This window comes from Chlorocebus sabaeus, chromosome 9 (assembly GCF_047675955.1).
Source record: "Chlorocebus sabaeus isolate Y175 chromosome 9, mChlSab1.0.hap1, whole genome shotgun sequence".
In the NCBI taxonomy this organism is placed as follows: Eukaryota; Metazoa; Chordata; class Mammalia; order Primates; family Cercopithecidae; genus Chlorocebus; species Chlorocebus sabaeus.
The window spans coordinates 123,938,862-123,953,527 of NC_132912.1; positions in this window are offsets into that span (position 1 = coordinate 123,938,862).

A 14,666-nucleotide genomic window follows, 5' to 3' on the forward strand; every position below is an offset into this window, starting at 1 on the left:
ACAACACACACCAAGGCCTGTCAGGTGTTCGGGGGAAGGAGAGAAAGAGCATTAGGACAAATACCTAATGCATGCCGGGCTTAAAACCTAGATGATGGGTTGATGGGTGCACCAAACCACCATGGCACATGTATACCTATGTAACAAACCTGCATGTTCTGCCCATATGTCCCAGAACTTAAAGTAAAATTTTAAAAAATTAAACAAAACAAAACAAAAACAAAAAAACCCATCCATGTTAAAACTTCCCTGGACTGAAGAACTCCTCTGCCACCTGACTTTCTTATCCCCACCTTGGATTATTTTGCCCACTGACCCTAAGCATTGTCTGTCATCCATCTCCATGTGTGAACCACAAAAGCATATGGGCAGTTTTTTAGAAAGCTAAACATTGGGTTGTCATATGACCCAGTAATTTTACCCCTAGGTATGTATCCCACAGAAATAAAAACATATATCCACCCAAGACTTATACATGAATGTTCACAGAGGCATTATTCCTAACAGCCAATACATGAAAGCCAGTCCAAATGTCCATCAACTGATGAATAAATGCAATGTGGCATATTAGTCAGTGCTATAGCTAATATTCCATCTGTGCAATGGAATATTAGTTAGCTATAAAAAGGAACAAAGACCTAATACATGCTATGACCATGGAAGAACCCCTAAGACATAACGTTAAGTGAAAGAAGTCAGTTAGGAAAGGCCATCTACTATATGGTCCCATTTATAGGAGATGTCCAAAAAGACATGGGTTCAAGTATAAATAACTTTCCTAAAATATGATTCACTCCTCTACCTTAGACTTAAGTTTAATTAACACCATGCCTAATACCAGTTTCTAAATTTACTTCTTAAAATATATTACTTGCTTGTACCAAAATGACAATTGAAAACATATTTAACAGAATCCACCAAACGAAATACCACTATGCCACATTGATATCCAATAAGAAATTCCAAATATTACAACAAAAAATACAAATCAACTCTTTTTAAAGAGATAATAGTACCATTAGCCTCTGTCTTCTAAATGTTTGTTCTAACTACCATTTCTTAAACTTCTCAACTTGGGACTCTTCTTCGATTATGCTGAGAAGCAATGAGATATTAAACATTTCAAAGTCTTCCTGAGTTATCAAAGAACCAAAAATAAATCCCAAATTGCCTTTTAAGTGTGAAATGTGGTTTTTTTTTCCATTCTCGGTTGAAAAATGGCTGCAGAAATTGTACTCAGATTTTCCAAGCTATAAATCTCTCTCAAGCTAGGACTGGGCATGAACATTTTTAGCCTTGAAGAATATTTTTGTCAGAAAAATATGACGGAAGCAATCAGGGAGCTGTGATCATCATCTATGCCTTGGCTACAGAGGTCAGTTTTGGAAATGAAAGGTGAGAATGCAAGGCCCTTACCAAAGAAACAAAAAAGAAAGCTACAACAATGACAACGTTTATTGAAATGCACACAATCCAATCAAATTCAATAAACATAGTACGCACCAAAAGAGCCATAAAAAAGGTTCATGTTCTTTGGCTCAGTCATCCCTGTTTTTAGGAATTTATCCTAAAGAAAAGCAAACCACTGTGACAGGATTTATAACAGGAAAAAAAAAAAAAAAACTGGAGACAGCATCAACATGCAACAACAGGAATTGGTTAATTAAATTATGATCCATCCTTTTGATGAAATGTTATGTCTCCAAAAAGACAAAGTATAAAAGACATGGAAATGTACTTATAAGGTTAATAGGGAAAGAAAAATATATTCTTGTAATAAATGTATAAAAATGTACACTATAAGAATTACGCAAGCAAATGTATTTATATGGAAAAAGGATTAGAAGAGACTATATAAAAATATAAATCATTGTGCTAGCATGGTGGGCCTACTCACTTTTTTCTCCATGTTCTCAAATTGCTAAAATATTATTGTAGTCTTTTTAAAAAATTAAGTCAACCATACACATTTTAAGAGAAACCATTTCATTAATCAAGTGGCATGATTACTACCAACCACACTTTTACTTGTGCTATTTGTGTCAAAATAATGGCCATCAGAGACCCCGAGTCAAGAAGCAGGGGCAGGAAATCTGACCAGCCCTGAAGGAACTTCAGCAAACATTCCCTGGAAACAGCGTGCAAGTGGAATAAGCATGGACTGGCAAGATGGGCCAGGGGCTCAGCACTCTGCCCGGGAGGCAGCAAGCAGTCTGTGAGGGTTAATTTCATGTATTAACTTGGCTGGGTTATGGTACCCCGATAGCTGGTCAAACATTGTTCTAGATGTTTCTGTGAAGGTATTTTTTACATGAGATTAACACTTAAATCAGTAGCCTTCAGGTAAAGGAGATCATCCTTTAATCTGCTTTGCAGTGGGTAGGCCTCATCCAAAGAGTTGAAGACCTTATTGGAAAAAAGACCGACCTTCCTGAGCAAGAGAGGATTCTCCCAGCCTACAGCCTTCTCTGACTTGAACTGAAACTCGGCGCTCCCCTAGGCCCCCAGCCTGCTGGTCCACCCTTCAGATTCTGGACTTGCCCGCCTGCGCAATTGTGTGAGCCAACTCCTTACAATAAATCTCCCCCTAGGAAGAGCGAGAGAGACTGGATACATAGAGAGAGAGAGAAAGTCATGTGCTACCTGATAGTTCAGTCAATGACACACTGCATATACAATGGTGGCCTCATAAGATCATAATTGAGCTGAAAAACTCCTCTCCCTAGTGACATCATAGCTGTTGCAAGGTCATAACGCAAGGCATTACCAGCGTATTTGTGGTGATGATGGTGTAAATAAACCTCCTGCACTGCCAGTCATATAAAAGTATAGCACACATGATTATATACAGTACATAACACTTGATAGTGGTAATGAACAACTATGTTACTGGTTTATATATTTACTATACTTTTTTAGAATAGGCTTTTTTTTTTTTTTTTTTTTTTGAGACGGAGTCTCACTCTGTCGCCCAGGCTGGAGTGCAGTGGCCAGATCTCCGCTCACTGCAAGCTCCGCCTCCCGGGTTCACACCATTCTCCTGCCTCAGCCTCCCGAGTAGCTGGGACTACAGGCGCCCGCCACCTCGCCCGGCTAGTTTTTACTTTTTGGTAGAGATGGGGTTTCACCATGTTAGCCAGGATGGTCTCGATCCCCTGACCTCGTGATCCGCCCATCTCGGCCTCCCAAAGTGCTGGGATTACACGCTTGAGCCACTGCGCCCAGCCTAGAATAGGTTTTCTACTCATCTAAAAAAATTACCTATAAAGCAGCCTCAGGCAGGTCTTTCAGGAGGTATTTGAGAAAAGGCACTGTTATCATAGGAGATGAGTCCCATGCATGTTACTGCACCTGAAAGACTTCCAGTGGGACGAGATATGGAGGTGGAAGAGAGTGATACTGATGATCCTGACCCTATGTAGGCCTAAGCTAAGGTGTGCATTTGTATCTTTGTTTTTAAGAAAAAAGTTTAAGAGGTGAAAAAAAATAATAGGAAAAAACCTTATAGAATAAGAATATAAAGAATACTGTATATTTTGGTGCAGCGGCACAATGCATATATTTTAAGCTAAGTGTCATTACAAAAAAGTCAAAAATTTAAACAAAATTAAGTTTAAAAACTAAAAAATTAACTTTAGCTTATTGTAACTAAGAAATACAAATGTTTTAATAAATTTAGTGTAGCCTAAGTGTACAGTGTTTATAAAGTCTACAGTAGTGCACGGTAATGCTGTAGGTGTTCACATTTACTCAGCAGTCATTTACTCATCAACTCACCCCAAACAATTTCTAGTCCTGCAAGCTCCATTCATGGTAAGCACCCTCTGCAGGTACACCATTTTTCTTTTATTTTATTTTCTGAGACGGAATCGCACTCTGTCACCCAGGCTGGAGTGCAGTTGTGCCATCTTGGCTGGCTGCAACCTCCACCTCCCGGATTCAAGCAATTCTCCTGCCTCAGCCTCTGGAATAGCTGGGATTACAGGCATGCCCAGCCAATTTTTGTGTTTTTAGTAGACACAGTTTCGCCATGTTGGGCAGGCTGGTCTCAAACTCCTGACTTCATGATCTGCCCACCTCGGCCTCCCAAAGTGCTGGGATTACAGGCGTGAGCCACTGCACCTGGCCAGGTACACCTTTTTTTAATTACTTACATTGTATTTCTACTGTACCTTCTCTATGTTTAGATACATAAATACTTCCCATTGTGTTATAATTTTTATGGTATTTAGTATAGTAACATGCTGTATAGGTTTACAGCCTGGGAGCAATAAGTCATATGATATAGACTAGGTGTGTAGCAGGTTTGTGCAAGTACACTCTGTTTGCACAACAATAAAATCAACTAACGATGCATTTCTCAGCGTATATCCCTTTTGTTAACTGACACATGACTACAATGATTATGTGTATATATATACACACACACATACTTGAAACTGTATATACATATAGTACATATATAGAGTACATACACACCTACGGTACATATATATATATATGATACTACACACACAGGCAACACAGCCTATCAGTTCAGTTTCTCTGAAGAACCCTGACCAGTATAGATCTCTGCTTCCATAACTGTTGCCTGTGCTATCACCTGGCACAGAGGTGTTCTGAGGACACTTGTCGAATGAGGAAGGGAGGAGTGAGCTGCTCTTGCGTCCTGGAATGGGGGTGCTCTCAGGCCAGTTTTTCACATCCCTCTGAGAAACTCATGTAAATTAAAACACTGGCAAAAAATTATTAAAGTTATAACTCACAGAGCTCCTGTCTGGCGTGTCCTTGCTAATATTTTCAACGTTTGTTAAGAAATCATGTTTACCATTGTATTTCCCACACCTGGCTCACCTGAATCTGAGATCCCTAACCACACACCTGAGAACCCTACTGAAGCCGTTGTTATGGTCTCCAGTGGAATCACAGTTTTCACATTTACAAATGACTTGCTAATTCAATATGAAGTCATAGTAATTATGACTTAGTCGTGTTTGCCAATTTCCACCTTACAATATCGACAGTATAAAGACAATATACTCACTGTTTCTCTAACATGGGATTAATATTTTGTCTGCAATAGACAAGACCTCCCTCTTTTCAGAGTCCTTTGTGATGAATCCTATTAATCAGTAATACGTTAAAGACTTCTCACATTTCAGAATATATAACAGCTTATGATTGAGTTACTATTTAATTTTCTGCCCCTGATTTTTGAGGATCCTAATCCCATAGTTTAGTCCAAGCTACACATTTTTGGTAGTTATTTAATGCCCTTATAAAGTTTTTCTTTTAATGGTAATGACAAAAGGTCTGATTTTATCACTAACTTTTATGTAACTGGTTTAAATTAGCAGGTGTATTCAAAGCACACGGACTTTCTGATTTAACACATTACTGAAATAGATAATTTCTTATTTACATGATGAAACTGCCTGATTGTTTTACTATCCTAAAACCAGTTTACTAACAGGAACACACACCTTGCCACCCAGGAGGACAGCCACGTCAGGAACAGGACAATAGGGCCCCACCTGGGGCTCAGTGTCTAAATGTTTTTATAGGACAATAGGGCCCCACTTGGGGCTCAGTGTATAAGTGTTTTTATAGACAGAAAATAAGAAATAAAAAATATTTGCATTCTTTGCATTTTTCATTCTTTGTTCTCCCTTCAGTGAAGATTATTCTGAGATCCAATCTTTAAAAAAGAGTCAAGGGTCAGTCTCCTTTGAGGGACTTGCTCCAGCATGGAATAAATGAGAGCCAGTCTTGTCGAAGGTCACATTACATATATGCTTTGAGGAAGTCAGTCTATGGACGAATGGCATTGGAAAAACCACCAGTACATTAATTCCCCAGGAACGCAAATCCTATGTGGCCCACAAGGGTGGCATCATTTCAAAGTCCCAAATATCCACTTACATCCCCGCAGTTGGCCTTGCACCATTTCCCTCTCAGGTAACTTTAATCAAGTCTGTTAATATCAACCATCGGCTCACTTCCTTAAGCCATATCTGCTACTAGATTGCGGGTTCTTAATCCTAACGACCATCATCAAACTGCAATCATCTGGGGAGACTTTCCCGAAGCACTATTCCTGAGCCCCACCCCAGACCAGTTAAATCAGAATTGACAGGAATGGAGCCTGGGCTGATTCTAATGAATCAGGCAAAATAAATGCTAAGACCCACATGACAGACCTTTAGAATCAGATGAAATAAACCTTCTCCTGTGAAAGCTCCCCCACCAATTATTCCAGGCCACATGCTTCACTGCTCAGGTAATGAGAGGGTCTGGGCTCCAGAGGTTCAGCCACTGCACTCTCAAGGTACTTTTCTAAAATGACAAACCTTCCAAAGAATTTTCCAGAGTTTCACATGTGCAGCAGTTGAAACTACGTTGTGTTGGGTTGTTTTTGCTCCCCTGAAAACACATGTGTCCTTTTGTTTCATGGTCTCACTTGGCACCAAGCACCTAGTTCATTTGCCCATCAGATTAGCTCGAATTACATGCTTTTACTGCTCCTACAAGCTAATGCAAGAGACCTACAATTAACTGTGGGCTGGTTTAAGCCCTAAATGAAACTAATGTCTGCCCCGACCAAATGCCTCAGGACCTACTTTTTTTCCTGTAAATTGCTATTTTTGTAGGCTGTCTTCCAGAAGCTGAGCCCCAAAACAAGTTGGAACTGTAAACCTACTAGATTCTACTCACAAGTATTGTTGAATCCTTGTCTCTTGCACTGTCTCTGAAAGCTTAGCAAAATGCACAATGGTGTCCTTACGAAGGAGGACAGAATTGCCACTCTTAATGTAGTCTCATTCAAGTTCATATAACAGCAGAAGTGAGAGGAAACCACCCACATCCCTGCGTTCCATGGGTAGGCTCCATATGTCAAGACATAGGAAGATGTACTATTGCCTGCCTTTTTATCTGCAAATTGAAGAACCAATTCATGTCTAAGGAAAAAAATATATTTGGCACTGAAATTGAAAATACCAGGAATGTTGGAAAATTCCAGTGCCAGCTCTAAAATGATGACAGGGTACACAAATGTGTTCTGGCTGGTTAAATTTTGCAAACTTCAGAAAAAGATGAATGGATAATAAGCATGATTCTTGCTCATGGGCCCCCATGGAAAAGTAGCATAATATCGGTATTACATTACCTTTCATTTCCATCAGCAATGAGTTACACTATGTCAGTCCCGAAGAGGGATAATCAGATAAAACCCTACCAAGAGCCTGTGGAATTTGCTGCTCCTGGCATCAGGACTGAAAGGGCAGGGTGAATTAAGCAGAGCTAATCATGCTTTTGGAAGTAGAAGGGTGGAGAAGAATGCATTTATGTAACTCTCTTCAGTAGAGCTGCAGACTTCATTTTGCCAAAGATCACTTTTCTCCCAACTACCATCATAAAAGAACCAATGAAGGCTCTCAGTAATAGGAACTGCAAGTGGAAAATGAGGTACCAAACTGATGTCTTCACTTGCCTGACTCGGAAACCATGTCTTCTGCAATGACTTTAATGGAACAAGTGGTATCTGTTACCTCCCCTGAGAGCCAGACTCTTGGCCTGACATCCATCCTTAATAGTTAAATTAGACCACCATTTCCTCTGGCTCAACTTTTATTCCTGAACAAGTCATACTGGTTGCATGGTCAAAGGTCAGATTATACAGAAAGTCAATAGGTGCTTTTGAGGCTAAAGAGACAAGCACCTGCCCTACTTTAAAAGCATCCATTCCACTCTTGTTTTAAGATTGAAATATACCTGGAAGGGTGGTTATTAACCTCTAGAGTTCACTTGCCCAGGAAGCAGGAGACCATGTTCTGAAAAATCATGTCATCACTTCTATGTGTACATGACTGTTTTCAAATATGTATAGATGACATCCTAACAGTAACATACAAATTTAAAAGCATTTCTTCATTTAAAGTAGCTTTTTGACATCATAGGTTTCATCAACATTGGATACTGAACATACAACCACAGGCCATGAGCATCTGGACAACTTTGTGACATGATGAGTAGTTCCTCCATGCTTGGAATCACTGAGCTAGGAGGCCATCAAATTTCATTATTGTCTGAAGTTACTTTTAGGGCTCCAGAAACATCCTCTAGAGAGTTGGAGAAACAAAATGCCACAATTTTCTTATTCCACATATTGGTATTGGTACCTCCTAATGATGTAACTGCAACAGACCCCCCACGTTACAAGTCACAGTAACCTGAGCATGTGCACACGAACCCAGCATGCCTGATTAGTGACCCTGGAGCAGGCTGGAAAGAAAAATTCAAGCACCTGTGGAATGTAAGTACTGAACCCAGGGGTGGGGACCCATTTAAGAAGTGAGGGGTGCCCCCTTTTGTTGCAGTATGAACTTAAAAGTCAAGGACCCAGCACCGCCTCTCTGCCTAGCCCAATCAGGTCATGACTCCTCGCATTTCCTTAGCTCCCTTATAATTACTCTCTGCCTATAAAACCGGTCCCCAGACCCCAGCTCTGGGAGACAGATTTGAGGTTTCCTCCTGTCTCCTTGCTAGTCAACCTGGTAATAAAGCTTTCTCTTTTGTCAAAAGCCAGTGCCATAGTGCTGGTTTCTACGTGCATTGAGCAGGGAACCCATTGCTTGGTGACAATTACCATAATGATGATAATGTCAGGAACAGCATACAGAAATAATGACTTTCCCAACTCTATGGAGAGCCTTAGGTTCAAGAGCTGAGGTCTTCTCCTCCTCCAGCTCCCCTTCTACTTTATCACACATTTCTTTGTTATTTCCATAAGATCAAGAAGACCTTTGCTTAAATAACAGCTAAGAAGGCAGACTTTGGAGCCAGGCTATGTAAGAAGGCAGACTTTGGAGCCAGGCTATGTAAGAAGGCAGACTTTGGAGCCAGGCTATGTAGGTTTAAATCCCAAGTCTATCTCTCACTAGCTGTTCAGCCTTAGACAATTTACCCGCTCTCAGCCTCAGGATGCTAATCTGAAAAATGGGTCCCCAGTGAAAGTGCCATGGAGGGCCTAAGCCTCAGAGCCTGGTCGAGTATTTGCCATTTATACTGCCTGTTTTCCTTCTTATATAATTCCCTTTCATCAGTTGTTCTGCTCATCATGCACTCTTGCACAGACCATTTCAGAAACATCTCCAAACCAGGCACTGACATAAAGCACTTCTCTGGTTCTATCTCTTCCAAAAAGTTCCCATATTTCACTATTTTTTTATCTTCCACATTTTCAAGTTTTGAAGATTTGTTCACAACACAATGATTTAGGGTTCTGGATCTTTATTTATGAGCCCTCCTGCCTCTTGTCCAGACACAGAGTATGGAAAATGCTCTTAAGTTGCCTGCAGAGACACAGTTAACCAGAGCTTGCACATGTGTGCATACACACACACACACACCCCCATCCAGGTACACATCAGAGACCTGTCAGCAGGTAATTACCTTCCCGTGCTGATGGCTCTGAATTGCTGACTGCCTTCCAGCTACATTCACTCTTCAAACTTCCAACTTCACTTCCTGTCCTCTTTGCAGCTGTTTCTGACTTCAGGAGCCCTGAGGCAGGAGACCTGCTCAGCCCTTTCCGTCTTGCCTCTTCTTGCCCCTATAAAGATTTGCTGCCCTGAGCTATACAATTTCCAGAGCAATCATGTAAGACACTTTACAACCCAGCCCAGTCCAGGAGCAGAAAGCTATCTTTCTGTAAAGTCAGTCCAACTGTTGTCTTATTAATTGGTATTTTATTGGCCAAACAGTGCTTTAGACATAGTGGGGCTATTTTTACCCAGGCTGTCCCTTTGCAGGTGTGGCAGGCAATGCGACTGGAACCTGTGTGGTTTCATCTAATGCAGGGGTAGAGGGAAAATAGTGGGCTTGGTGAGTTCATTCACCTATGGGATCTTCCTTGTCCCTCTTTTATCTTCTCTGTGCTATCTTCCTTTCCTTGCTCTAATGAATACTCATGGTGGCTTGGTACGCGCATAAAGCCAGGAGGTTACGCAGCCGAAATTCCTAGGAAGGAGAACTATTTCACTGTGCACTTACAGATATGCTATTTCACTGATCCACAGTAAGTGCACAGTGCATTAGCATATCTGTGCCCATTAGTAGCATATCTGACTCTATTACCAGTAGAAACCACAGATGTTTTCACGTAACATTCAGTTGTTGCAGATTTCTCAAAATAACACTTATGCTCACTGCTAATTCTAAATGATAGTAGTTATCATACCTACAGCTAGACCTCGTATTTTAATGCATTCAAAGAGCACATGTATCACTATATCACAAATTTGGGATTTTTAGTTTTTGGCATTTGGTGTTAGTGGATAAAAGGACAAGCTGCAGGAGGGGTTAAGCGGTTCTGCAGAGCTGGTCTGACACCCAGGGAGCTCTCTGAGGTCAAAGGATCACTGTTCCCACTGCTGGTCAAATGGTGTCAAGGTTTTGGTCCCCTCAGCGTTATTCGTGGCCCCTCTATATTTGTGTGATAGCTGAATGCCTCCACCTTTGACATTGCTTTAGGAAAATGTTTCTCATTTAGCACTCCGGGAATAATATAAAATTTCAAAAGCAGGCAGTGAAATATTGTAACTATTTTGAAATCTTATATGGTAAAATTCATTCAAAAACTATGTGTGTGTGTGTTTGTATATGTGTGACTCTCTTACTCTCTCCCTTCTCTTCCTATTTCCCAAATAACTAACCAAATGAGCACTGTTTTTTTTTTTTTTTCATGCTTTCAGTGATCTTCACTAAAAAGCTCAATGTGTGCTCATGATAAATACACCCCTGTGGCTACTTGCAAGAGAAACAAACCCCAGCATGAAAATACCAAGTCTTTCCTCCTTTCTTATGTAAATAAATCTCCAGATGGCTCATTTGTAAGACTGTGTTTACTAATTTGTGTTTTCTTTCTAGACAATCTGTTCCCAGTAACCATTCTATCACTGAAACTGGAGGTAATGCTTACAATTTTAGTTAATAAAAAGTCTATCAGAAGACTTGGTCTACAGGGGTAGAGTTGGCAGTGCCAATGCCACACACACACAAAGCCCCCAGGAAGGGCTAACCAACACTTGCGCTGTTGGTGTTGGACAGGAGATATGTTAAATTAGAATCAGAAGAGAATAATTACTTTCAGACGTAGTGGAATATCAGAGCCGGACGGGGCCACAGGCTCATCTAGTCAAGGAATGGACATGTATGCCATGCATACTCTGTGCCCTCTCCCTCATCTAGTACCATGGCAGACATCACCAATCATTCATCCTTTCCAGTTGAACTCAGAGATGATCTCAACAGGCCTCACCAAGTCACTACCAATCAATCACAGTTGACATGTAAGATGATACATATTTGCCATCACTTAGCCCCTCATTTTACTGTTGAAACAGTTGAGACTGTGAGGGTGGGAACAATATTATTCAACACTTCCCAGCCAGTTAAGGACATTAGTTGTTAGGCTGGGAAATTTAAACAGGGATCTGTGATATTGGATGGGAAATTACATCTTGATTTTCACTACCTCTAACTATAATCTAGCATTTTCTTCATTTATGAAGAAGGTGACAAACCACAGTAGTACTAGCACATCTGACTTTGTCACCAGAAGTCACAGACATTTTCATGTAATATTCAGCTGCTGCAGATTTCTCAAAATATCACTTATGCTCATGGCTAGTTTTAAATTAAATAGTTATTAGACCTGCAGCCAGATCTTATATTTTAATACATGTATATTAATATACCACAAAATTTTTAGAAAGTGTTTTGATAACTATATTTCAATATATTTGGCTTCTTTTGTAATACTATATATTTCATGTTATGCATCTAAGGCATTGTTCTGAGAAGGAAGCCAAAAACTTCATCACACTGTCCTGAGGGATCATGGCACAAAAAAAAATAGGAAAAAACCCTGGCTAAGCAAAAAATCGGGTTTCTTAAACTCCTATCCTCATGTTCTTCCCATAAAACAAGGGCCTCACCATGAGATTGCTGCCATCTTGGACTGCCCCAATATTTACCTCCATATTAATAAGAAAGTTTTCTAGTTTAAAAAATTATTCATGCTGATTCAAGAGAGAGACAAAGCAGAGATGCATCAAGCAAAGAGTACAAGTTCCCAAGCTCCACTTCCCCAAGATAACCATTGTGAACAACTTGGTATATGGCTTTCCCGACACTACACTCATTATGTAATAAACATGGAATAAAACAATTCATGCTCCTCTACAGCTGGCTTTTGTCACTTAACAACATAAAAGAATAAAGATGATATCACAGACATCTTTATACAGCTTTGCCGCATTGTTTTCAGTGGCTCCAGAGTGTTCCACTCGATGAATGCACCCCAATTCATTTTATGAGCCCCCATAAAGGAGATTCATAATCCAAAGTTTTCTTGACAAAAGGTAACAGAGAGAAGTTATCATTTGAACTTGAGAAGCTTAGAAGTTTGGTTTTCACGAGTGACACAGCACTCTATGGAATAGTCTTGGTGATGAAGAGGTCGCCAGCGAAATAAACCACAGCCTGCAGCTCTCTGGACCAAAGAAGGTACCTCTGTCCTTAGCAAACACATGTGGCCTTTCCAAGAGGTAAGTGTCTCAGGAGGAGTTGGAGCGGTGGCAGGAGAGGTTCAGTCCCCAGCCAGGTGATTCCTGGGTGAGAGTGATCCAGTGCAAGGGCATAAACCAGACACCAGACCCTACATAGTCTCAGGGACACAGCAGGAAGCGTTACCATCTGTATTTCACGGGTTGGCAAAAAGCCTCAAGTTCGACGGGACTCGGGGCTCCGCTTGAGAGGACACCCATTCATGGCCGTGGAGCAATTCTCCCTCCCCAGCTCTGATTCTGTTCCTTCTACAGCTGTGTGTGATCCTCCTGCAAACCCCTCCTACTTCCGAGCCACAGCTGACCTTGGGATCAGCAGGTTTGGAGAACTATTGTCATCAACTGCCTCTGGGTGGACAAATGAGGAGAAAAAAAAATAAAAGAAACTCTAGTCAAAATCAGTGAATACATAACCTGGTTGACATCACCGTGCCCAACGCTACTATTAAAATGAAACCAGAAAACTCAGGGAAGGCCGATAGAAGAGCAGAGGCTCCAAAGAAAAGAGGAAAACTTGTTTGCAAAAGGTGAAGTAATGAGACAGCAAGGCACCAGGACACACGTGGAAACCCAGGAGAAGCCGGTCATCTCCTCCCGCAAGTGGCTTCAACACGCAGGGGAGAACTGGCCTGAGAGTATGAGACCCAACACGGGGCCGCTGGGCCCAGATCCCCCGGTGATTTAGGCAAGTGGCTTCCCGGCTTGGTTTTCATTTCCCCAGCCACGAAATTAAGGGTTGGATATGAGAACACTTTTCATCCGACCCCATTCCTCTACCTCTGTTCATTTGTGCTCACCACGCACCGAGCTGGTTCTGCATTCAGGTCAGTGCCCACCTCTGCCTGGCTCCTTTGCCCCGATCCCCTTTTTTTTTCATTGTCTTTGTAGATCTATATTTCTCAGAAATTGGGCTGCTACCTCCTCCTCCTTCCTAACTCGGGCGTCTCTTCTCCCCCTCACAGATGCTTTCTTCTCTGTCCATCGCATCTTGCTGTCTCCATTCTGCTTTGGGTTTCAGCAATTTTAAATTCCCTGGCTTGGAGTCAGCTCCTCTATCAGAACCAATGTGGCTCCAGACTGTGCTACCCCCGTTCCATGCAGGAAATAAAACAAAGCCGGGCTTGTTCCCAGTTTGATAGGCTGCAAGTTTAGGGAATGGGGGCTTCAAATCTTTCACAATTTTGTTTTGGCACCGGAGCGTCTGTGTTTAATTCTGCGTCTCCTGCCAGACTTGGGAAGCTGAGGTGATAATATCAACATGTGGAGAGATGGGGAGCACAGACTGGCCTCTCTCCCCTCCCTGGTGGTGGGGGCAGGGGATAGGGTCACACGATCACACACAAACACACATGCTCACACGTACACATGCTCCTTCAAACACACACACTCACCCACGCACGCCAGACACATATACTCAGACACACAAAGACACACGTGCACACACTGATACATACACTTCCACAAACACACGTGCACAGTGATGTGTACACACACAAAGAAACATTCACCCATGCAGAGACACACACTCACCCACCCATAAAGACACATATAGCCACACCAAACACACACAGACACTTGTGTGCACACTGATACATACATCTCCCCAGACATGCTCACACACATAGGCACAGGTTCATATTCAATCACACATAGACACACAGATGCACACACATGCCCACTGATGTACACACTTGCACACACACAGGCAGAGGGAGGCATGTGCTCTGCACAGCAAGGAGCTGGGAGTATCACAGAGCAAGCCATCACGGATGACCCCCAGCTCCCAGGACCTGACAGAATACAGTCTGTGATCGCAAGGCCTCTCCAGGAGCACCCATCATAAAGTTCAACCAATTAAGCAAACAGTTTCTATGGAGACGTTTACTTTACTCAGCTCTGAAGTTCTGCAGTTCCTATGTCTTGGGAGATACGCTGTGGCTGCAAGCTGTGGTCAGTCTGCCGCAAACCCAAAGCCCTGTAATCTCTTTGCATTACTCTCTGCAGATAACTGAGTTGTCTCAGAAAGGACAGGCATGG